The sequence below is a fragment of the Podarcis bocagei genome (genome assembly GCF_964188305.1).
Source record: "Podarcis bocagei genome assembly, chromosome: 18".
Taxonomy (NCBI): domain Eukaryota; kingdom Metazoa; phylum Chordata; class Lepidosauria; order Squamata; family Lacertidae; genus Podarcis; species Podarcis bocagei.
Window position 1 is genome coordinate 12,174,847 of NC_138144.1, and position 25,942 is coordinate 12,200,788.

Genomic DNA, 25,942 nt, shown 5'->3' on the forward strand with positions numbered 1-25,942 from the left:
CATTTTTCCCCATATATAAGGGCGTGGCTGATTGTTCCATGAATGACCAGAGGGAAATCACACAAAATGATAGCCCACATTTTTTAATAAACACCTGCTCTCAATTCCCTGTAAATAAAGGAAGCGCTCCCTTTGCTTGGGCTGCAGGAAAACAATATTGGCCAGATGAGAAGGAAACATGATCCCTTAGAACTGAGTTAACAGAAATTTAATTTGACCAACTTCTATTGCTAGCTTTGGTGAACACTTGAATTGCTGAGTTTCTTTTTTAAAAAAAAAATCTAACCCTATTTTTAAAATCTACTCCTTACCCTTCCCTTCCTTTATTCAAATGGTAATTTAGCCCAAAGATGCAACATTTTAAATGGTATTAAAGATTTGCTGAGACATGAACTCTGCACATGCACAGAGGTTAGGTCAGCTTAAAAAAAATACACTAAATACATCAACAACAAACCAGACCCAACCACCAACCCATCCCCCAGAGTAATGGGAGAGGAGCTAGGTGCTGCTCCTTATATACTAGACCCAACTGCTGACACAGCTTGATGAACACAACTCAGCAGCATCTGCTATGTTTCACAGCGGTAAAGCTGGGTCTCGTTATTTTGCTCTGGCCCTTGCTCTGGCCCCTTAAAGACATACACATCGGGTGGAACAATGATGAACCTTTACATTTCAAGAAACCATTCAACACACTCTCCCTCCATCAGTTTGTGTCTCCCTGAGGGACTGCGCATACACAGTTGGGAGACTGCGCCTGCATGGAAACGTCCTCTGCTCCTCCCTTGTCAGTCCCCTCCTGGTTCTGGGTGACAAGTGGTGCAGGAGAGGGCATCCCTTCCCTTGCCTAGTCTGCCTCCTGCTCCTCTTCCTCCAGCTCTGAAGCTTCCCTTGCCTCTGACTCTTGCCTCCTGGCTGCTGCAGGTCTCCACAAATCGCTGCTCCCCTCTCCCGAGTCAGACACCAGACCCCTTTCCCCTGATGCAAAACCATCCGTGTCTGCCCAGTCCCTGGATCCCCTTCACGGCCAGAGATCAGTCCATTAGGCACAGGCAAGAGAAAAAGGTCAATGTCACCAACCGCCACCTCCAACACACCAGAGAGAAGGCAGCCCAGGAATAAGATCCCAATCCAAACCCCATTACAGAAGCCGCTCCACAGCCACCTGCAAACATACCTTTTCTTCCAACGTCCTTGGAACACACCTGAGAGGGAAACAGAGAAAGAGAGAGGAAAGGTTACATTTTTTATTTTATTTTCTGAATGGGGATAAATATCAATCTGACACAGAGCTTGGGGGGGGGAGACAGGAGGTTGCCCAAATGCCAGCAGGGGAGGGGGGGTCCCAAATTCTTTTACACACACTGGGGTGTGTGTGAGAGAGTTTGTATGATCAATCGAGCCTCAAAACAACCGTGAGGTGGGTTAGGCTGAGAGAGGCAGAGCCTGTGCTCAAGGGAGTTGAACCCAGTCTCCCAGACCCAGCCTCTTCCTCTAAACACTTCCCCACTGGCACATTTGGGGAAGGAGACGTGATCTCCAGCTCCACTTGGAGGGCAGGGTGTGGGGCAGCAGGGCCATTTGGTAGCAGGCCCCAAACCAGAGAATTCCCTTCCCTGGGATAGTGGTTGGCACATGCTAATCTGTCACATGCTTTCAATGCTCTGATATGGGTGGCTGTCATTTATATACGCATATCAGAGTGCATGTATGTGCTGTTCTTTGTGTATGTGTTTTTGGCATGTGTCTTATCTCGAGAAACAATGGAGTGTTTCTCCAGGGATGAAGCCACATGGGCAGAAACCACCTCCTTGACCACTGAACCCCCTCTTGGTCTCGTCCACTCCGTCCTCAGGAGCCTGTCTTTGCATGCAGAAGCCCCTAACTCATCGAGAGTCTGAGACCCCTTGGCTCCCCTCACCTGGTTCAGCTGGCCAGTCAAAGCTGTTTCCTGGGACTGTGGCCACTGTCACCTGCTGACAGCTTCTAGGAGCCGCAGGTGAGAGCTGAGTGCCGGGGGATGGGGGTGGAGAGGACCCAAGGTGGACAAACCACCCCAGAAGGAGGACATGGCCCCCACCAGAGGTACTACCCTACCCTAACACCTCATACATCCCATAGATAGATAGGTAGACAGACAGACAGACAGACAGACAGACTTCTATAATTGGGTCCATTAAGCTCAGCCTGGCCCTGGCTGCTTGACCAACACCACCCCGAGGCATCAGGTGACTTCTTCAGAGCAGCTGCAAGGCACAAATTTTGCAGAGCCAAGAGGGGGGAGGGGGGTAGCTGTTTCAGAGCAACTGACTGCCGAGCCAGGTGACTGCTTGGCAATGCTGTCCACACAGGGCTGCCTGGAGCATGAGACTCTCCACATAACAGCCTCTTGCTATCTTTTCAGCAACCCTGCGAGGTAGAGCAGCATGGTAGCATCCGTCCCCGTCCCCCCGCTTCCCACACATTTCAGGTCCCTGGGCCCCTGCAAGGCAGAGAGAGAAGAGAGGCTCAGGAACTGCCTGGCGAGATGACAGGCCCTGGGCCCTAGATATCTGCAGATTGCTCAGTCTCTCTCTGCCCCACTGGTCTGAGTTTTGACTCAGGAGCAGCTCCTGAGAGGCAAGAGGGGAAAACCCACGCATGCTGTGCAGGAAGCTGTGAGGCAATGGCAGTATGGGCAGTGGCAGAGAGACCCAGTGTGCTTTGGGTCCCCCCCCCAAAAAAACCCCCACCCCCTGGCCCCACAGAGCAGACATTCTCCTCGTGCCTGAAATTCCTTTGCCAGGCGTCACTGGAAGGACATTACTCCAGGGATGCAAATGCTTCACAACAAAAGGGATGACTCACAGGCAGGGGGTGGAGTTCAGAAGTGTGCCTGGCCTGCCTTGTAGGGAAGTCTCTCTCTTTCTCCTTTGCAAGGCAAGGAGGGAGGGCGGGCAGGCAGGCAGGCGGTGGGAGCAAGCAGGGTGAAGCCCAAAGCAGGAAAGCCAACAACGCCCCTGCCCTGGTGCCTCGGAAAAAGAGCTGGAGGGAGCTGGGAGCGATAGCCCAGCTTTCCAGCAACAAGCCACGGCTTAAGGTGGCCCGCGCATGTGGCTTGTTAGGGAGAGACGGACTGGGATTTGGCTGTGACAGGGAGCCCAGACTTTCTGGCTTCCCCTTCCTCACTACCGGAGATGCCCACCAGAACACGTCTCCTTCATGGGAATCCAGAAGCTCCAGCTGAGGGGTCCCCCCCTGCCTTCTTTGGGTGGGGGCAATGGGCCCATTTGCCATCCTGAGGAAGTGCCATGGGCACCCACCGCAAATGGCTGTTGATGTGGCAAGGCAGAAAACGGCTGCCACGTTTTCTAAGAAGGAAAAGAGACAGGCCACAAAAGGGGCCTGCCCAGCCTACCCACCCCAAATGGAGCCAGATCAAGGGTCAGCAACCTTCTTCAGCCATGGGCCAGTCCACCATCCCTCAGACCATGTGGGGGCCAGATTATATTTGGGGGGGGGGTGAACAAATTCCTATGCCCCACAAATAACCCAGAGATGCATTTGAAATAAAAGAACACATTCTACTCATGTAAAAACACGCTGATTCCCGGACCGTCCGCAGGCCAGACTGAGAAGGCAATTGGGCCGGATCCGGTCCCCGGGCCGTAGGTTGCCTACCCCTGAGCCAGATGCTCCAGCTGCTGTGCACAGGTGGGAAATCAGGCTCCCAATCCTGGCACCCAATTCAAGGCGGGCCTGTTCAGGGAGCAGGTGAGCTGCAGGCAAGGCTGAGACAGTGCAACAACCAGGAACTGAGCCGCTGCTTGATTGCTGAATGCGAGTGCAATCCGAGGCCCTGTGGCTGTGAAAGCTGGAGAGGAGAAGCTCAGGTCTGGCATGGGCTCACCTTGAGCAACCTGATGCCACGCCAGGCCACGGCTTCCCCTAGCCTTGGGCCACTGCCGCCGCCGCCGCCACCTCCTCCTCTGCCCTGATTGGCCACTCCAGCTTTGGGGCTGCTGCCATGAGACACTCAGGAACCCAGTGCAGGATGGCTGACGGTTCTGGGTAGAGCCTGGGGCTGTTTTGGCTGCTGTGGTGCCCTTTCAGGAGCCAGACTGAAAACCCCTCAGGGGATACTGCAGCGTTCCACATGCCTGCGTCCAACCATTTTTGCTCCTCACAAAGTTACAGGGCAGGGCAGGATATAGAGATTGCAAAGGCATGTGAATATTGGAAAAACACAGAGGAGTCTCTGGGGCAACAGGCAGCCCTGGAAAATGGTGGCCCCCGACCCACCTGGCACAGAGCAAAGGCCTTGGAGGACTGCCTATTCGGTTGCCCCAGGCGTGTCAAGGGAGGAGGGAGCGCAGCAGTGCCAGATGTTTTCCGATAAGCTGGAACAGAGCAGACCTGGGAGGAGGGGGGGATCAGCCTGGGCAACATATGGAATTTTACCGCCCCAACGCCCTGAACTATTCCACACGGAAAGAGAGGAGGGATGCTGTGTTATTGCCGCCTGCCTGATGGGAAAACAGATTCTGCAGCATGAACCTTGAACCTCACCTGTGATGAATCCCCCCCCCCCCGCCAAGAACAACAAGGGGAGCAAAGGGGTTGGGCCAGCTCCTTGCCCTTCCCCAAAGGATCATTTAAGGCAGATTCAGGAACAAAAATGAAGCAATGCTCTTCCTCCTTGCTTGCCCTGCCTGCAAAATGTGCTTCAGCCCCCTTTCTCTCCACTGCATGCTTGCGAGATGGGAATGAGAGGGCCAGACCCCAAGCAGGCCCACCAAGGCAAGGATCCTGCCTCCAACGGTGGGCAGCCCTGGCTCATTGCAGGCAGAGCATCAGAATCCCCCCCCCCCCATAGTGGTTGGAGGATGGGGGGAATGTCCGAGAAAACACATCTCACATCCTTTCTGAAGCTTGCTTTTGGGTTGAACGCACTTGTCAACTATATGCTAAAAACAATATGCAACACAAAGTACTGCAAGGCCTCTGAAGACAGATCGGAAACTTCAGCTGCTGCCGAATTCAGCGGCTAGGCTTCTCACCGGGGCAAGAAAGCGGGAGCATTTTGCACTGATCTGACTGCACTGGCTACCAATTAGTTTTCTAATTCAAAGTGCTTCTTTTGACCTGTAAAGCCCTAAACGGCTCAGGGCTGCAATACCTCAAGGGCTGCCTCTCCCCATATGAGCCGACTTGGACCCTGAAATCATCTTCTGAGGCCCTTCTTCATGTGCCGCCTCCAGGTGAGGTCCGGAGGGTGGCAACCTAAGAACAGGTCTTTTCTGTGGTGGCTCCCCATTTGTGGAATGCTCTCCCCAGAGAGGTTTGCCTGGTGCTTTCATTATATATTTTTATGTGCTAGGAAAAAACATTCCTCTTCTCCCAGACCTTTGGCTGATTAATATTCTACGGCTTTTACATGTTCTTTGGGCAGGGAGGGGGTATTGTTTTGTTTTGGCTTTAACTATTTCTTTTGTGTTTTTATCCTGTATTTGTATTTTGTGAGACCTGAGATCTTCAGATGAAGGGGGGTATTTAAAGTGAATAAATAAATAATAATAATAATAATAATAATAATAATAATAATAATAATAATAATAATAATAATAGCCTTCCACTAAGCGGCAGAGTGGCCTGAGTGTTGCTGCACCAAGGTAAACCCCAGACTCTGGGCAGAACCGCTGGATTCTCCACTGGCTGCAGGTATGGTGCAAATCTACGTTGCTCCTGCCGGGATGGATGCAGGACACTGCCTTAAACCAAGTAAGACCACTGGAGTCCACCCAGCAACGGCTCTCTGGGGTTTCAGAGTACGGCAGCCTCTGCCAGCCTTACCTGGAGGAGCTGAGGATTGAACTGGCATGCTGAGCAAGTGCTGCACCACCGACCTGCAGCTCATAAAACAAGGTTCTAGTCATGTTTCTGGGTGAAAGGCTGATTTAAATACTGCAGGAAGCACAGCCTTATAGCAAGTTGGACAATGGGTCTGTCTAGCTTGGTGCTGTCTGCAGCAGATTCTCTTCCCAGTCCTGCCTGGAGACACCAGAGGCCTCCTGCATGCAGCTGACCAACAGATCTGGGGCCAGGCAGAGCTAAGCTGAGCCCCTCAAAAATCCGTTTGCCCATCACCTCCGAAGTCTCCTGGGCCAGTGCCTTGCTTAAAAACACCCCCCACAAACCATGCTCTCATTTCTTGCAAGCTGAATTCCGTGCCCTAGGCCCCCTTCCACCGTGCCACCCCCTTTCAACTGAATATACCGTACTTATGCAGGATCACTGCCTGCCTGCAAATGAAGCCCCATCTTCTGCAGCCAAGAGAGCAAGTCAAAACGTAGAGAAGCAAGGATTAAAAACACCATCACCACTGCTGGTGCCAGGCGATTGCTAATCCAATGGCACCCTCCTTTTGTAAAGCTGTTGAGATCTGTATCACTGATACTTGCTGATTAAGAAAAGAAGAAGAGAGAAAGCAAGCAGAAAGGAGAGAAGATATACAGGCAGTCCAGCATTTTCTCACGAGCTCTGGAAACGTAATTACAGCCTTGGTGCAGCATGTGCTGAACAGACAGAGAGGAGCAGCAAGAGCAGAGGGGAGAAAAGCGCCGAGAGCCAGCCAAGGAGATGGGAGAGGAAGGTGCTGTCTGTCTCCAGCCACAATATCTGAGGGCAACCTCCGCTTTCTGCTATCAGAGGAGGAGAAGCAGCAAAGAGAAGGTTCCTCCGAGCAGCTGGCAGTGGAAGCAGAGTGCAAGTTCTGGGCGGCTCAAGGTCTGCAAAGGGGCATCCTTCAGGAGGCGCAGCAGCAGGCATCCCATAGTACACAGGCCCTATGCTGAGCGCTGCCCAAAGGGGCTCCATTGAGCACAGCCTCCTGGGTCCCCCACCGTGGTGTCCAGCCAGACGCCAACCCAGGGGAAGCCAGCAAATGGGGCATGAGTGCAGCAGCAGCAGCAGCAGCACACGGCCCACTTGCACATCAGAGGCAGAGCACCTCCAAAGCAGAACATGGTGAGGCACGGGGAACTCTGCACAGGATCAGGCCGGGGGGGGGGATGGTTGTCACCAATGGAAGTGAAGGCACAGAAAAAACTCAATATGGAGGCCAAATGGCCGAAATATTGGGAAATTCTAGAACAAGATGGAGACAGAATCATAGAATCATAGAATCATAGAGTTGGAAGAGACCACAAGGGCCATCGAGTCCAACCCCCTGCCAAGCAGGAAACACCATCAGAGCACTCTTGAAATATGGTTGTCAAGCCTCTGCTTAAAGACCTCCAAAGTAGGAGACTCCACCACACTCCTTGGCAGCAGATTCTACTGTCGAACAGCTCTTACCGTCAGGAAGTTCTTCCTAATGTTTAGGTGGAATCTTCTTTCTTGTAGTTTGGATCCATTGCTCCGTGTCCGCTTCTCTGGAGCAGCAGAAAACAACCTTTCTCCCTCCTCTATGTGACATCCTTTTATATATTTGAACATGGCTATCATATCACCCCTTAACCTCCTCTTCTCCAGGCTAAACATGCCCAGCTCCCTTAGCCGTTCCTCATAAGGCATCGTTTCCAGGCCTTTGACCATTTTGGTTGCCGCCCTCTGGACACGTTCCAGTTTGTCAGTGTCCTTCTTGAATTGTGGTGCCCAGAACTGGACACAGTACTCCAGGTGAGGTCTGACCAGAGCAGAATACAGTGGCACTATTACTTCCCTTGATCTAGATGCTATACTCCTATTGATGCAGCCCAGAATTGCATTGGCGTTTTTAGCTGCCGCGTCACACTGTTGGCTCATGTCAAGTTTGTGGTCAACCAAGACTCCTAGATCCTTTTCACATGTACTGCTCTCAAGCCAGGTGTCACCCATCTTGTATTTGTGCCTCTCATTTTTTTTGCCCAAGTGCAATACTTTACATTTCTCCCTGTTAAAATTCATTGCAGAGCTTTGAAAAATTGAAAAACAAAGTGCGAGATTGGCTCCATTATTACCAAATAATGGAGGCATATAAATTGGACAAAAAAGTTGGTTTCCAGATGGAAAAATCAAAATTGGAAACAGAATTGTTAGATCCAAAAATCAAGAATTTGTCACGAACGTATAACTTGTTGTTGAAATGGAACACTCAGGATGAAACTGTGAAATCAGCTATGATTAAATGGGCACAAGATGTTGGACATAACATAATGATGGCTGACTGGGATGGACCACAGGTATGAAATTTACGGCATGTAATGCCCTAAGAAAAAATTCAATGAAAATGATTTATAGGTGGTACATGACACCAGTCAAGCTAGAAAAAAAATACCACTTGCCCGACAATAAATGTTGGAAACGTAATGAGACTGAAGGTACATTTTTTCACCTTTGGTGGACATGCCCAAGGATTAAGACATTCTGGGAGATGATTTAGAACGAAATGAAAAAGGTATTTAAATATACCTTCCTGAAGAAACCAGAGGCCTTTCTCCTGGGCATGGTCGGCCAATTGGTGCTAAAGAAGGGTAGAACTTTTTTTATGTATGCAACAACAGCAGCAAGAATACTTAACGTGAAGTATTGGAAGACACAAGATTTACCCACCAGGGAAGAATGGCAGATGAAGTTGATGGACTATACGGAACTGGCGGAAATGACTGGCAGAATCCGAGACCAGGGAGAAGAGTCGGTGGAAGAAGACTGGAAAAAGAAGACTATTTACAGAAACACTGTAAAATTAATGAATGTTAGAAGAATGTTGGAATGAAGTGATATGGCTTCAGTAGAAATGTTATAAGGAAATAAGTATAAATAGATTAATAGAGTATTAAAGGAAAAATAAGGTTAGAATGTGTTAAGATAATTATAGGATAGAAAACAGAGGAAGATGGAAAGGAATTGCTGAAACAACTAATAGAAGTGGAATACAAAAAGGGAGGTGTGGGGAGGTCGTGGAAATAAAAGAATGAAAGATAAGATACGGAATGTGTTTTAAACTGTTTTTGTTTGGTTATGTTAGTTTAATGTGTCAGTGTTATTTAGTGTTTTTGTATTGTATTGTTCTTTTTTTGTTTTTGTTTGTTTGTTGTGTTGTGTTTAAATTGTTGGAAAAGTAATAAATATCATTTTTTTTTTAAAAAAAAGGGTCGGGCCAAGGGGAGCTCCATCGAATCCGGCACCCTGCTTTTCTCAAGGTGTCCGGTCAGACGCAGCAACATGACAGAAGTTTGTAAGGTCATACATGGAGTGGAGGAAGCAGAGAGAGAAAAGTTTTCTTGTAATGCTGCAACTTGGCGACACCCTAAACATCAGAAGATTCAGGGCGGATAAACTTCTTTGCACAGCACAGTTAAACTGTGGAACTCCCTGCCACAGGAGGCAGCGAAGGCCGCCACTGGGATGGCTTTAAAAGAGGATTAGTCAAACTTATGGAGAAAAAGGCTATCAGTGGCTCCGAGTCAGGATGTGCTCTGCCTCCACAGTTCTGAGAATGGCTCTCAGGCTCATGTCCATTTTGCTGGTTTCCTGCAGGGCTGGGAGAGCGAAGGCACTGCTGCCAGCCAAAGTAGGCCATGCTGAGCAAGAGGGACACATTGACCTGCCTGTGTTTCCATGATCCATGACAGAGCTCAGTGAGGTGGTTGGCATCCGCCTGTCTCAAGAGACAAAGGAGTGTGCCTCCAGTGGTGAAGCCAAATCGCTGTGCGAGCAGCACCAAAGTGACCTCCTTGGGGCACCAGCCTGGGCCGTGTGACTGGGGGTCCTGGGCTGCCCAGACGACAAGACCCCCCTCTCAGCCTTGGCACCCGCCTGGCTGCAGGAATTGCCTTGAGTGATCAGTGGTGAGAGAAGGAATGGGGCAGTTGCTCTTCTGGGCAGAGACGCCCTGTAGGGTCCAGGGGCCTCTTGCTCCCTGCTCCACAAATCTCAAAAGTCCCATAGCAAGGGAAGACACAGAAATCACTGGAGACAATAGCCCCTTTCTTTCTTTCCCCCCATCTCTCCCCCCGCCACAAAGAAAGCAAAAGAAAGAGGGATTTGCGCAGGGCACAGCTGCCCAAGAGCATTTCTGTCCTTTCTGCAGCTTTGTACGAGAACATTCAAGAAGGTTGGGGGGGTGCAGTGGGGAGGCCATGGTGGCCGTGTGATGACGCAGGAGAGAAAACCACATCACCCACCTGCACCCGCTAAGCTGGGGAGCCCTGGGATGCCCACGCAGCCAATGCAGCTTGGCAAGGGGTTCCCCATAGCGACAGCATCACCCTATCACCATTGTGGAAAAGGACAGGCGTGAGTCACACAAGATGCGATCACTCTCGCACACACTCGGTGCCTCTCGCACATTCCACAGGGCCCTGCCGCTTTCATCCACCCTGCAAGCGGAGCAGCCCCTTCCTCTGTACTGGGGTGAAGGGTCCCCAGCAGGAGCCCACAAGCGCCAGGCCAAAGGAGCCAGCCCTGATGGCTGCTGGGAGTCAGAGGCAGCGAATGCCTCCGAATGAGACCGGCTGCTGGGGACTGCTGCTGCACCGTGAGTGTTGGGGAAGGCCGCTCCCTCCTCAGGCTAACTCCACCTGGCCTAGGGGACGGGGCCCAGACTCACCTCCGCTACAGTTTTAAGGACACTGGTGCTGCTGCAGCAAATGTTCAAAATGTTTCAAAGTGTTTTAAAGGTGTTTTTACTTTGTTGTACCACCGTGAACAGTGGTTTTTATTTATGTATTTTTATTTTGTTCCGTTTTATTGTGGTTTGGGGTGGGGATTGGTTTTGTTTAGGTATAATTGTTTTTGGTTTGGTTTGTTTTCTATTTTGTAAATGGAGGCTTGTATGAGGCTTGGGATTGCTACCGTGGAGGGGCGAGGGAGGTATGGCGGTGGGGGCAGATGTCATAGGCGAAGGGGATCGAGATACGGATATGCTCGTACCCCTTCCAATCTGCGCCCCATCCCGAGGGACGAGGGTAGGGTGAGCAAGGATTACTCACCTCCGTCACTGGTGCTGTGCAATGCCAGGTCTATAGGCAACAAAACCGCCACTCTGCGAGATTTCTTTACCTCGCAGGGGGTCGACCTGGCTTGTGTGACGGAGACCTGGGTGCGCGAAGGGGAAACCGTTACCTTACGAGAGATGGCGCCCCCGGGTTTCTCCGTCCTCCACCAGTCACGGACTGTGGGCCGGGGGGGAGGGGTGGCAGTATTAATTCGGGAAGATTGTTCTTTCAGGGCTCTACCATCGCCATCGATCCCCGGCATTGAATGTGTTGGCCTAGTGCGGGGCTCTGAGGTGAGCTTGGCTGTCTGGCTGGTGTACCGGCCACCTAGCGCACCAGCAGCCACCCTGTCAGGCCTATTGGAGGCGGTGGCCGGCTGGGCCTTGGAGTTCCCTAACCTATTGGTATTGGGGGACTTCAACATCCATGCTGATGCCACTCCCTACTCACAGGCTCTGGACCTGGTGTCTTCCATGGCGACACTAGAGCTCTCCCAGTTTGTTTCGGGCCCCACACATCAAGCAGGCCACACGCTGGATTTGATCTTTGGCGTAGGTATAGATGTGATCATGTCTCCTTCGATGAAGGTGCCATGGTCTGATCACTACGCTCTGAAAGCCAGGGTTGACTTTCCACCCCCACCCTGCTTAGGTGGCAGGCCGATTTGGGCTCGCCCGCAGAGGCTAATGGACCCTGATAGATTCCGTCAAGCCTTGCGGGACCTTGCTCCCCCTGGCGACTCATTGACTGAGCTTGTTGAGGGCTGGAATATCCAGCTCCTGGCAGCCAGAGATGAGATCGCACCTAAGTGCCCTATGCGACTCTGCAGAAACCGGGCTCCCTGGTTTACCGAGGAGTTTCGGAAAATGAAGCGGGACCTCAGATGGCTAGAGCGAGTATGGCAGGGTGCCCGTGATGGAGCCTCAAGAACATCTTATAGGGTTTTTCTGAAAACCTATGAGATGGCAGTGAAGGCCGCTAAGAAGTCTTACTTCTGGGCCTCCATTGCATCTGCTAGCTCTCGCCCGGCGCAATTATTTAGTATAATTAGGTCTTTAACGTCCCTTGAAGGACAGCCAAATTTAAATAACAATCTGACACACAGCTGTGAGGCATTTGCGACCTTTTTTGCGGAGAAGGTCCTGTTGCTCCGCCATGACCTCCCTGCCAATTTGGATACAATAAAGGAACTGGAGGCCCCTCGACTGTCCTCGGGTCCAGTATTGGACCACTTTGACCAGATATCCCCAGCCGATGTGGACAGACTCCTCCGAGCTGGAAAGCCCACCACCTGTCCTCTTGACCTGTACCCGTCTTGGCTGCTTAGAGTGTGTCCAGACGAGGTGCGGGCCCCCCTGGGGGATATCATCAATTTGTCCCTTGGCACCGGGATATTTCCAGGGGAATTGAAGGAGGCAGTGGTGCGCCCGCTCTTAAAGAAAACATCATTAGATCCCTTAGATCCCTTGAGCTTGCAGGGCAGCAGTTGAAGGAGCAAAAAGGGTTTTCTTGTGTGTGTGTGTTTCTTTGTGGCTGATTAGCTGCTCTCCCTGTGCAAAGGTCAGGGGGGCAGGGTTTCTGTTGAGGCAGGTGATTAGCTGTGGGAGGAGCTTATCAGAGCTTGCAGGGCAGCGGCGCGCGCAGTTTGCTCCATCTTTTAGATTTAGGGGAGCTAGTCTCAAACGTTTGTTGGGGGAGACCTAGGTTTTTTTGTGGGGGGAGTTATTTGTCCTGTCTTCACGCTTTTTAAGATGGAGGACCACTGTAGCCACCCCCAACGACACGTTTTCAAGATGGAGGGTGAGGGAACAGCTGCAGTCGCCTGCGGTTCCCGCGCAATGTTTGCCATCTTGCCAAAGGTTGCAGGCAGCTTTACCTGCAGCAATTGTATGTTGATTGCCCTCTTAGAAGACAAAGTCCAGCAACTGGAGGAACGTGTAGCTACGCTCCAAAGAATTAGAGAGCTGGAGCTCTTCTTGGAAGCAACAAAGCACACCGTCTCCACTAAGGAGGAGACAGGGGACTCCCCTGAGAAGGAGGCTAGTTCACCAACACAGGAGCCAGATATATGGAGAAACGTGACTCAAAGAAGTAGGAGGCCCAGGGTTCACTCTGATTGTTTAGAAATACGCAATCGCTTTGAGGTCCTCTCCCCTAGCATGGAAGACGAAGAGCAGACTCCATTTGAGGATCTCTCCCTTATTACAGTCGATCAGGTATATGAAGACGAGCAGTAAAGTCAGTCCTCAGGGAATGTGCAGGCGACCTTGGAACGGACAGCTCACGGAAGAACCCCGACCAAACCTAAGAGGAGGCGTGTAGTGGTGATAGGGGATTCCCTACTGAAGGGAACAGAAGCAGTGATCTGTGGGCCTGACAAGATGTCTCGGGAGGTGTGCTGTCTCCCCGGGACTAAGATCCAAGATGTAGCTGAACGACTGCAAGGAATCATAAAACCCACTGACAAGTACCCCTTCCTCTTGGTTCACGTGGGAACCAATGAAACTGCAAGCAATAGCCTCCAGAAGATCAAAAGAGACTACGAGGCTCTGGGCAGGAAATTGAAGCAATTAAATGCACTAATTGTCATCTCATCTGTCCTCCCAGTTGAACGACGTGACCCAGGGAGAGAGGGAAAAATAGTGGAAGTGAACAGCTGGCTTCGCAAATGGTGTAAACAGGAACGGTTTGGATTCTTAGATCACGGACTGCAGTTTATTGAAGATGGACTTCTGGCAAGCGATGAGCTGCACCTCACAACGGTTGGGAGAAATGTTTTTGCCAAAAATCTCAGAAACCTCATCAGGAGGGCTTTAAACTGACTAATGTGGGGGAGGGAGACAGTGCTCCTGAAGGTAGGAGTCTATCAATTGATGAAGATGATCATCCAAATGTCATAGACCAAATGGAGCAAACAGCATGCAGACCTAGTGGTGGGAGGAAAAAATCCTTAAATAAGAGACACGGGGGAATGATTAATGGACTTCAATGTCTGTACACTAATGCGCAAAGCATGGGAAATAAACAAGATGAGCTTGAGCTCTTGGTACAGCAAACTAAATATGACATAATAGGCATCACTGAAACCTGGTGGGATATGTCCCACGATTGGAATGTAATAATGGAGGGATACAATCTATTTCAGAGAAACAGACCAGACAAGAAAGGAGGAGGAGTGGCGTTATATGTCAGGGATGTGTATACCTGTGAAGAGATCCAAGATTTAGAACCTCAAAGCCAAAGTGAGAGCATTTGGGTCAAAATTAAGGGAGAGAAGAATAACAGAGACCTCATTGTGGGAATCTGAAGAAGTGTGCATGCACACGAAAGCTCATACCAAGAACTAACTTAGTTGGTCTTTAAGGTGCTACTGGAAGGAATTTTTTTATTTTTTCTCATTGTGGGAGTTTACTATAGATCCCCAAGCCAAACGGAGGACATAGATGATGCCTTCCTGGAACAGATGGCCAAGCATGCAAAAGGAAGGGAGATAGTAGTAATGGGGGACTTCAATTACCCGGATATTTGTTGGATGTCAAACTCAGCCAAGAGCATATGGTCAAACAGATTCCTCACTGCCCTTGCAGACAACTTCATTGTCCAGAAAGTGGGAGAAGCAACAAGAGGAACAGCCATTTTAGATCTGGTCCTAACCAATGTTGATGACCTGGTTAGTGGGGTAGAAGTGGAAGGATAATTAGGCGCGAGTGATCATGCTCTTCTGAAGTTTACTATACAGCGGAAAGGAGCAGCCAAGCATACTAGGACTCAATTTCTTGACTTTAAGAAAGCCGACTTCATAAAACTTAGGGAAGTGCTGGGTGAGATCCCATGGACAGTAATACTAAAAGGAAAGGGAGTTCATGATGGCTGGGAGTTTGTTAAGAGGGAGATAGTAAAAGCACAACGTCAGGCAATACCAATGAGACAGAAACATGGAAGGCGCCTAAAGAAGCCAGGGTGGCTATCTAAAGAACTTTTAACTGAGTTAAGATTAAAAAAGGATGTGTAAAAAAAATGGAAAAGGGGGGAAACCACCAAAGAGGAATTCAAACAAATAGCCAGCACGTGTAGACACAAAGTCAGAAAAGCTAAAGCACAGAATGAACTCAGGCTTGCTAGAGAGGTTAAAAGCAACAAAAAAGGCTTTTATGGGTATGTTCGTAGCAAAAAGAAGAACAAAGAAACAGTGGGGTCACTCAGAGGAGAAGATGGTGAAATGCAAACAGGGGACACAGAAAGGGCTGAACTCCTCAATGCCTTCTTTGCCTCAGTCTTCTCCGATAAAGAAAACAATGCCCGACCTGAAGAATTTGGAGCAAATGATTCAGCAAAGGAAACACAGCCCAGAATAACTAAGGAGATAGTACAAGAATACTTGGCTAGTTTAGATGTATTCAAGTCTCCAGGGCCAGATGAACTGCATCCAAGAGTATTAAAAGAACTGGCAGATGTGATCTCAGAACCACTGGCAGTCATCTTTGAGAATTCCTGGAGAACAGGCAAAGTCCCGGCAGACTGGAGGAGGGCAAATGTTGTCCCTATTTTCAAAAAGGAGAAAAGAGAGGACCCAAATAATTATCACCCAGTCAGTCTGACGTCAATACCAGGGAAGATTCTGGAGCAGATCATTAAGCAAACAGTCTGTGAGCACCTAGAAAGGAATGCTGTGATCACCAATAGTCAGCATGGATTTCTGAAAAATAAATCATGCCAGACTAACCTGATCTCATTTTTTGACAGAATTACAAGCCTGGTAGATAAAGGGAACACAGTGGATGTAGCCTACCTTGATTTCAGCAAGGCATTTGACAAGGTGTCCCATGATATTCTTGTAAAGAAGCTGGTAAAATGCGGTCTTGACTATGCTACCACTCAGTGGATTTGTAACTGGCTGACTGACCAAACCCAAAGGGTGCTCATCGATGGTTCCTCTTCATCCTGGAGAAGAGTGACTAGTGGGGTGCCACAGGGTTCTGTCTTGGGCCCAGTCTTATTCAACATCTTTATCAACGACTTGGATGATGGACTCAAGGGCATCCTGATCAAATTTGCAGATGACACCAAACTGGGAGGGGTGGCTAACACCCCAGATGACAGGATCACACTTCAAAACGACCTTGACAGATTAGAGAACTGGGCCAAAACAAACAAGAAGAACTTTAACAGGGAGAAATGTAAAGTATTGCACTTGAGCAAAAAAAAAAATGAGAGGCACAAATACAAGATGGGTGACACCTGGCTTGAGAGCAGTACATGTGAAAAGGATCTAGGAGTCTTGGTTGACCACAAACTTGACATGAGCCAACAGTGTGACGCGGCAGCTAAAAAAGCCAATGCAATACTGGGCTGCATCAATAGGAGTATAGCATCTAGATCAAGGGAAGTAATAGTGCCACTGTATTCTGCTCTGGTCAGACCTCACCTGGAGTACTGTGTCCAGTTCTGGGCACCACAGTTCAAGAAGGACACTGACAAACTGGAACGTGTCCAGAGGAGGGCAACCAAAATGGTCAAAGGCCTGGAAACGGCTAAGGGAGCTGGGCATGTTTAGCCTGGAGAAGAGGAGGTTAAGGGGTGATATGATAGCCATGTTCAAATATATAAAAGGATGTCACATAGAGGAGGGAGAAAGGTTGTTTTCTGCTGCTCCAGAGAAGCGGACACGGAGCAATGTATCCAAACTACAAGAAAGAAGATTCCACCTAAACATTAGGAAGAACTTCCTGACAGTAAGAGCTGTTCGACAGTGGAATTTGCTGCCAAGGAGTGTGGTGGAGTCTCCTACTTTGGAGGTCTTTAAGCAGAGGCTTGACAACCATATGTCAGGAGTGCTCTGATGGTGTTTCCTGGTTGGCAGGGGTTGGACTCGATGGCCCTTGTGGTCTATTCCAACTATTCATATTCTATGATTCTATGATTCTAGATCTATCCAATTACCGCCCGGTTTCGAATCTTCCATTCCTGGGTAAGGTGATTGAGAGAGCGGTTGCTGAACAGCTTGGTAGGTTTCTGGATGAAACATCGGCTCTGGATCCATTCCAGTCTGGCTTCCACGCTGGTCATGGGACCGAGATGGCTCTGGTCGCCCTAACAGATGATCTCTGCAGGCAGCTGGATCGAGGCGGGTCGGGGCTGCTGATTCTTCTAGACCTGTCAGCAGCCTTCGACATGGTCGATCACGAACTCCTGAACCACCGCTTTGCTGACGTGGGGATCCAGGGCACAGTCCTTCAATGGCTGCGCTCGTTTCTCTCTGGTCGGGGACAGAGGGTGGCGCTTGGGGGGGAATTGTCATCGCGCCACTCCTTGGTGTGTGGAGTGCCTCAGGGTGCGATACTCTCCCCGATGCTTTTTAACATCTTTATGCGCCCCCTCGCCCAGCTTGTCCGGAGTTTTGGGCTGGGCTGCCATCAGTATGCCGATGACACCCAACTATCTGTTGATGGATGGCCATCCTGACTCGGCCCCAGACACACTGACCAGATGTTTGGAAGCTGTGGCTGGATGGTTACGTGGAAGCCGGTTGAAGTTAAATCCTTCGAAGACAGAGGTCCTCTGGCTGGGACGGGACGATATGGGATTGGGGGGGCAACTCCCATCTCTTGCGGGGGTGCAATTAGTGCCAGCACCGTCCGTTAAGAGTTTGGGTGTAATCTTTGATACCTCCCTCTCTATGGAGACGCAGATTGCAGCTATAACAAAGGCGGCATTTTTTCATCTCCGCCAAGCTAAGCAGTTGGCCCCTTATCTCTCTCGCCCTGACCTAGTCACTGTGATCCACGCGACGGTCACCTCCAGACTGGATTATTGTAACTTGCTCTACGTGGGGCTGCCCTTGAGACTGACCCAGAAACTCCAGCAGGTGCAGAATGCCGCAGCGAGACTCCTTACGGGGTCTTCGCTGCGGGATCACATTCATCCGGTGCTACACCAGCTGCACTGGCTCCCGGTGGAGTACAGGATCTGGTTTAAGGTGCTGGTTTTAACCTTTAAAGCCCTATACTGCCTAGGACCCTCGTACCTACGGGACCGACTCTCCTGGTATGCCCCACAGAGGAACCTACGGTCTGCAAATAAAAACATCCTGAAGGTCCCAGGCCACAGAGAGGTTAGGCTGGCCTCAACTAGAGCCAGGGCCTTCTCGGCTGCGGCTCCAATCTGGTGGAACGCTCTGTCACAAGAGACTAGGGCCCTGCAGGACCTGACATCTTTCCGCAGGGCCTGCAAGACAGAGTTGTTCCACCAGGCCTTTGGTCAGGGCCCAGCCTGACTCCCTCCTCTGGCAACCTGCACAGAATTTTGCTTAACGGTTGCCATTAATTTGATTTTAATTAATTTTTATAATGAAATGTTTTAGAATTTTGGATTATTTGATTGTTTGATTATTTGATTGTTGTTAGCCGCCCTGAGCCCGGCTTCGGCTGGGGAGGGCGGGATATAAATAAAATTTATTATTATTATTATTATTATTATTATTATTATTATTATTATTATTATTATTATTTATTATTATGGGGGGGAGAGGAGCTGCTGCTTTTGCGCTCAAGTCGTGCTTGGCGGCTTCTTCTGGTTGGCCAGTGTGGCTCTCCTTAGGGCTCTGGGGCTCCTCCTGCCTGACCTTAGCAACTCACGATCATCCAGGTCTCTTTGGACCATGCAGAGTGAACAGGCAGCCACTGGTTGCCTCTGTTTCCTCAGCCCAGGCCAGATCCAGTGGTCCACCTGGCTGCTCCAGGCCAGCTCCTCCCCACCAACCTTTTGAGGGAGTTGAGGTGATCAGAGGCTACTGGATGGCTGGATGGGCGGAAAGGGTGCAATGATTTAGATTTAGCAGAATCAGAAGTAGCCTCAGTTCTGGGCACCACAGTTCAAGGACACTGACAAACTGGAACGTGTCCAGAGGAGGGCAACCAAAATGGTCAAAGGCCTGGAAACGATGCCTTATGAGGAACGGCTAAGGGAGCTGGGCATGTTTAGCCTGGAGAAGAGGAGGCTAAGGGGTGATATGATAGCCATGGTCAAATATATAAAAGGATGTCACATAGAGGAGGGAGAAAGGTTGTTTTCTGCTGCTCCAGAGAAGCGGACACGGAGCAATGGATCCAAACTACAAGAAAGAAGATTCCACCTAAACATTAGGAAGAACTTCCTGACAGTAAGAGCTGTTCGACAGTGGAATTTGCTGCCAAGGAGTGTGGTGGAGTCTCCTACTTTGGAGGTCTTTAAGCAGAGGCTTGACAACCATATGTCAGAAGTGCTCTGATGGTGACTTATTTTTCAGAAATCCATGCTGACTACAGTGGTGCCTCGCAAGACGAAATTAATTCGTTCCGCAAGTTTTTTCTTCTTGTGAGTTTTTCGTCTTGCGAAGCACGGTTTCCCATAGGAATGCATTGAAAATCAATTAATGCGTTCCTAGGGAAACCGCCTTCAGTCTGTCCCCCGACCTCTTCTGAAGGCTGGGGGGGGGGACAAGGGCTTTTCTTCCCACTGCCAGCCTTCAGAAGGCTGTTCTGAAGGCTGGCGGTGGGAAGAAAAGCCCTTCTTCCCACCTCCCGCCCCGCAAGCTCCGGGGACAGGAGGGCTTTGCTGCCGACCGCCAGCATTTTAAAAGCCCCTGCTGTCCCGGGGCGATTTTAAAATGCTGGCGGGCGGGAGCGAAGCCTCCGCTGTCCCGGGGAGATTTTAAAATGCTGGGGGTCGGCAGCGAACGCCCCCAGCATTTTAAAATCTCCCTGGGACAGCAAAGACTTCTCTGCTCTCCCAGGGAGATTTTAAAATGCTGGGGGTCGGCAGCGAACGCTTCGCTCCCGCCCGCCAGCATTTTAAGATCGCCCGGGGCAGCGGAGAAGTCTCCGCTGTCCCGGGAAGGCAGGCGGGGGGGAGCAAAGACTGTTGCCCCCCGCCGGCCTTCAGAAGAGGTCCAGTACCTCTTCTGCAGGCCGGCTGTGGGCGAAAGTCTTTGCTCCCGACCGCCAGCAATTTAAAACAGGTCCCCGGAGATTTCCCTATGGGCTTTCGTCTTGTGAAGCAAGCCCATAGGGAAATTCGTCTTGCGAAGCGCCTCCAAAACAGAAAACCCTTTCGTCTTGTGGGTTTTCCGTCTTGCAAGGCATTCGTCTTGCGGGGTACCACTGTATTGGTGATCACAGCATTCCTTTCTAGGTGCTCACAGACTGTTTGCTTAATGATCTGCTCCAGAATCTTCCCTGGTATTGATGTCAGACTGACTGGGCGGTAATTATTTGGGTCCTCTCTTTTCCCCTTTTTGAAAATAGGGACAACATTTGCCCTCCTCCAGTCTGCCGGGACTTCGCCTGTTCTCCAGGAATTCTCAAAGATGACTGCCAGTGGTTCTGAGATCACATCTGCCAGTTCTTTTAATACTCTTGGAGTCTTCTGTTGCGACTCCTGCACTGCAGGGGTTTGGGGCCACCATTCTAATAGAATCCTAGAATTGTAGAGTTGGAAGGGACCATGAGGGCCATCTAGTCCAACCCCATGATGCAAAAATCTTTTGCTCAAAGCACAGCCTTGGGATTTAGAGTCTCGGCTTATATATAGGTGGGGCGGAACCACCTTTTCACAAAGGAAAGGTGAGAGAGACAGAGGCAAACACAATCCGACGTCTAAGGGCTCATCCAGACCTCCTTTTGCAGGCTCAGGTCTGCACTGCCAATCGCCATGTCTGAGTGGTGGTTTTGTTTTTGTTTTTTCGTTAACGGGAACATGCATATTTTGCCACTGAACCGGAGCAAACAGCAGCCTGTGTTGAATCTGATTGCCGTTTGCTCTGATTCAGTGGCAAAAGTCTGAATGAGCCCTAAGGCAGGTGCTTGCATGGAAGAGACCCTGGGTTCAATTCCCGCCAGAGTCTCCCGCTAGGCCTGGGAATGTCCCCTGGCTGAACCAAGAAGGCTGGGATCCTGCTTTCTCTTTAGGGGAATCAGAGGAAGAGCTTTGCCTGCAAGTTCAGTCCCCAGAGGCATCTCCAGGACAGGCGGGGAAACTGCCCTGCCCGGAAACCCACCAGTGTTTCTCAACCTCGGCTCCCCAGGTGTGGTTAGACTACAATTCCCAACACCCCTGCTAGCTAGGGATGATGGGAATTGCAGTCCAGCAACACCTGGGGACCCGCGGTTGAGAAACACTGAGGGTGGGGGGCAGTACAGTGCTAGACGGCCCACTGCCTTACTCGGCATATGTTCCTATTTAAAGCAAGGCGTTAATTGGAACCTAGCCATTGCTGCCGGTCAGTGCACACATACCTGAGAAAAGAGGTCTGACACCAGAGACGTGCAGCATACAGACGTCTTGCTTTTAGGCACAGATTGTGTATGAATAAATACAATGATATTTGGAAAGCATTTATAAAAAGCACAAAAACTTGCTAATAAGTTTATACACATCAGAATAATTGCACTACTTCTGTCTATACCCATGCATTGTATTGCAGTTTCAAGCACTTTTTCTGGGGGGTTTCCCACCTCCTTCACGTTTCTCCCCTGAACATTTTCAATAAAATATAAATATTGTGATGGCCAATCCCCCAAAGGATTGCCGCTGTCGTGGATCTGAAAGGGAGAGAGCCGTGGCTGGCAGTCAGCGCAGACAAAGCTGAGCAAGAAGGTCTGAAACCAGAGACACAAAGCAGCTTCTGCCTTGTCCACAGCCGGTAGCTACCCAATCAGAATTGCTAGGCAAAGGGGACCAAACGCAACTCTGGACACTCCTTTTGATCGTGCCCAGGTCAAAGGACAAACAAGGAGAGCAGCCTTGCAGTGCCGACAAGGCAGGGTGCATCCTGCAAACATGCAGCAGAGCAGAGGAGGACCCAGGAGAGAGAAGGAGAAGCTGGCACTGGGCCTGCAAACAGAGCCGTCTGCCGAGCACAGCCTGAGGCATCAGCCTGGTGCGGAGGCCAGAACCTCAGGCAGCATCGTCGCCAAAAAAATATTAATTTTGCTTCTTTGGAGGGGAGAGCAGTGCAGAATGGAGGCAGCGAGAAGCAAACTGAAAAAAGAGCCATTGAAGGAAAAAGCAGAGAGGGGTGCCAGCACCAGCCACAGGCGAAGAGGCAACGAGAGAGCAGGAGGCATGTTGCACAGGCAGAGACAGCATTCCTGGGCGGGCAGGTCTATCTTCTCAGGGACTCTGCCAGGCCATGCCCAGTGCCAAGAGCGGAGGATTGCAGCTGCCTTGTAAAGGGATGTTCCATCCGCAATGCTGCCTAGCTCCTGGAAAGAGGCAGACGCCAATAGAACCGTTCCAGCCTGTCCTCCATGCACCCAGCATTCCTTTGAAAATTGCAAAAAAAGGAAAAAAAGGTTATTTGCCTCCTGAGTCGTTAAGAGTCGTCAACAGGCTCATCTCAGTTATCTGCCAATCTCCCATTCCCACCACCCTTCTGAGTAATACCCCTCCCCACCTTCTCACTATATAGAAGGATCTGGCAACTTCTGTTTCAATGTATCTGAAGAAGTGTGCATGGACACGAAAGCTCATACCAAGAACTAACTTAGTTGGTCTTTAAGGTGCTACTAGAAGGAATTTTTTTATTTTGACTATGGCAGACCAACACGGCTACCTATCTGTAACTGCCTCCTGAGAGTCAGCCAGGAAAAGGGGGCCTTGCAAAATATCTGGCGGAGAGAAATACTCCTCGGGGGTCTCTCCCAACCTTGCCGTCTTCTGCATGCTGAGCAAGTGCTATGCAGTTTTCCCCTCCTCTCCCAGATGCAGATGTGAAGAGCTGGGAAGGGAGAGTCCCCTGCTCAGAAAGGCACTTGTCACCTTATCTCAGGGACCTCCTGGGCCACAGATGGCAGCTGATAGAGCCAAGTCTGCAGAGCAGCAGAGGCAGCTGGGGAGAAGCAAATGTCCCTTCCTCTTATCAAGCCCTTAATCAGCTCTGCCAACAAAGCGCCTGGAAAATGTTAACCGAAGAGGAGGGGAGGAAGTGGCAGCAAAGCTTTGCCCTGTCCCTTGTGGCATCGAGCAGGATGCTGGCAGGAGCTCTCCGGAGAGTCCCCCCAGGCCCCACCTAGGGACCCCCATGCACGCAGAGGTGCTCTGCGTCCAAGCTCAAGGCTCAGAGAGACCACTGACCAGACTAGCTCCACAGTTACCATCAAAATTATTCAATCCCCATTGCAAATTTGGTTTATTATCAACATTTACAGTACAGACTTTCAGCAGCTTGCAATGAGCAAATCAAAGAAAAGCAATTGAACTAGCTCAATGCAATGGATGCTTCTAGTGGTTCCCCCAAATTCAGCTGGAAATATAACTGTGTAAGCCTGTAAATGTTGATAATAAACCCAATTTGCAATGGGAGTTGCATAAGTTCGATTGTACCTGTATATTGCATCTGCGCTGTTGGGCAGCAGCTGTCCATAGGCAGCCGGTTTGATTCCTGGTGCCTCCGAGTAGTAATAATCATGACCATAAACATTTTATTATTTATACCCCACCCATCTGGCTGGATTTTCCAGGTAGGGGTCAGGGAGGAAAGCCTCCCTCCAGAGTCCCTGGGGATGCACAAGCTGCCAGTTGGGGGTGGAAGGAGCACTGCCTTTCTCACAGGCTGCACTTGGCTTGCTGGATGGCGACAAAAGGGAGGAAAGGCACCAGCAAGGCGGGGAGAGGTGGAGATCAAAGAGCTTCTCTTGGGAGCCAGGAGCAGGAGCTCTCTCTCGCTGCCTCTCTCTCACACGCAGGCAGCTGAGCCAGACTCCCCTGGCAGGCAGACGTGACGGGGTGTGCTCAGCACCGACCGTACAGACACACGGCATGTGTGCGGTTTGCTTGGCCTGGAAAGAATGAGATAAGTGCAGCCCAGCCCCTGGGAGGGCCAGGCGCTGCCTCGCGAGGGAGGGGGGGACAGAGGTGGCAGCGTGAGCACCAAGACTGGCAGACATCAAGCAACATCAAGACATTTGCTGGAGACTGGCAGGCGTGTCCTGGGGAGGAGGAGAGCAGCCTTCCCCAACCGGGGGCCCTCCGGATGTTTCTGAGAAGAGCTCCTTTGCCACAAGGGGCTTTCCCTCCTTGCCGAAAGACGTGCAGCTCCAAGCTGCATGGGGGAGGCGTGGGCAGCCGAGAGGCCCCCCAGCGCCTTTGCACACAAGGCAGGAGAGAAGCCAGGCTCTGCAGAGGCGCCAGACACACACAGGCTGCTTCTGTCCTAAGAGATGCCCAGGCTACACAAAACCCTAGAACCCTAGAATTGTAGAGTAGGAAGGAACCCCAAGAGTCATCTAGTCCAACCCCCTGCAAGGCACAAATCCCTGAGAGATGGCCACCCAACCTCTGCTTAAAAGCCTCCAAGGAAGGAGAGTCTTCCACCTCTGGAGGGAAGTTCTTCCTGAGGGTGAGTCGGAATCTCCTTTCTTGTGACACAAAGCCATGGGTTCAAGTCCTACCCTCCTGAGCAGGAGGAAACAAGCTTGTTCCCTCTTCTATGGGACAGCCCTTGAGATATTTGAAGATGGCATTCGGATCTCCTCTCAGTCTCCTCTTCCCCGGGCTCCTTCAGGCATCAGTCTGCTTGCACAGCCAGTGAGGCAGCCAGCACCCTGCACTGCTCTGGCCGTGGAGACTGGGAGCGAGGAGAATCCCCATCCCAGACGATGTCAGGATCAGGCCTCAAGGGTGGCTGCAATGCCCCTGTGAGCCTATCAAGCCTCCAGAGACACTCCTCTTGGAGCGAGCCTCGCAAGGGAGGGCGGTGCCTGGGCCAGGGCTCCTCTGCGGTTTCCAGGCACGGGCCCCAGGAAAGCCTGCCGTCTGCTGCCAAATTAGAACAAGTGCAGAAAACCCGTTGGATGTGTGCTGGGCAAAAGATGCCTGCTTTGCAGGGGGCTGGATGACCCTCAGAGCCCCTTCCAACTCTACGATTCTACGTTCTGATTCAGCAGTGAACGGTGGGTTTTCCCAGAGGGGGGAAACCTCATGAGACAAAGAGAAGTGTGGGTGAGCCCCAAGGACCTAGGCATCCAGACAGACTGGCCCTACACATGGATGCAAGAAGAGCCTGGCTGCTGGGTGAGGCTGTCCCCACAGCGGCCCACCAGGTCCCCATGATGAATTGGAGCACCAGGACACCTCTCTCCTCCTGTGGTTTCCAGCAACGGGCATTCAGAAGCGTGGCTGCCTCTGACTGTGGAAGCAGAGCACAGCCATCGATAGCCCTGCCCCCCATGAACCCCTCTCTTAAAGCCACCCAAGCTGGCGGCCATCACTGCCTCCTGTGGCTGAGAGTTCCACAGTTAAACTCTGCGCTGCATGAACAAGGGCACTCTGCCCTGATTCTCCCAGCATTCAGCTCCATTGGGTGCCGATGAATTCTAGCACTGGGGGGGGGGGTGCTTTTCTCCACCCGCTTTCCCCATGCTGTGCGTAACTTGAAAGACTTCTGTTGTGTTTCCTCTTACTGGCCTGTGCTCTGACCTTGAAAGCCCCAGGCATTGCCGGTTCGAGCGTATGTTATACGTGCAAGTGTTCTGAACTGCTTTTACGCATTTTTATGACATTGCAAACCGCATTGGGAGGCCTCGTGGGAAGCACTTCACAAATGCCACCGACAAATGGCCTGAAGGTGGCTTGATTGGCTAGAGGTGGAGCTGATGATGCCAAGGTTGCAGGTTCGAGCCCCATGCAGGAAAGCTGCCTCGTCCTGCACTGCAGGGGTTGGGCTGGATGGCCCTCGGGGTCCCTTCTAACTCTACCATTCTGTGATTCTTGTGCAGCTCCACTTTTGCAGAGGGAGCCTCAGCCTTGCCTCTGCACTGCTGCAGGCCTGGCCGGATGCTTGAGGTTTTCTAAGAAATGTTTCCTTCCAGCTTGCTGGCTGCAGGATTGTGGGAGGGTGGGCAGCAGAGGCTCAAAGGTGGCAGCTGGGGAAGCCTTCAAGGAAAGCTGAGGGAACGGGATGTCCTGGAATAGCTCCGGAGCAGAAAGCTGCTTCTTCTGAACTT

The 25,942-nt window shown here is 50.9% G+C and overlaps 1 protein-coding gene across 4 annotated transcripts in view; it reads right to left on the reverse strand.

Moving 5' to 3' along the window:
* Window positions 1-1,174: 1,174 nt before the first annotated feature.
* The window catches only part of DIRAS1 (DIRAS family GTPase 1), a 94,681-nt gene continuing 69,913 nt past the window's right edge, over window positions 1,175-25,942 (reverse strand). For all 4 annotated transcript variants that reach the window (XR_014003657.1, XR_014003658.1, XR_014003659.1 and 1 more), the window contains exon 3: window positions 1,175-1,208. The gene's annotated coding sequence lies outside the window, so the exon portion shown is untranslated. The remainder of the gene's footprint in view (window positions 1,209-25,942) is intronic.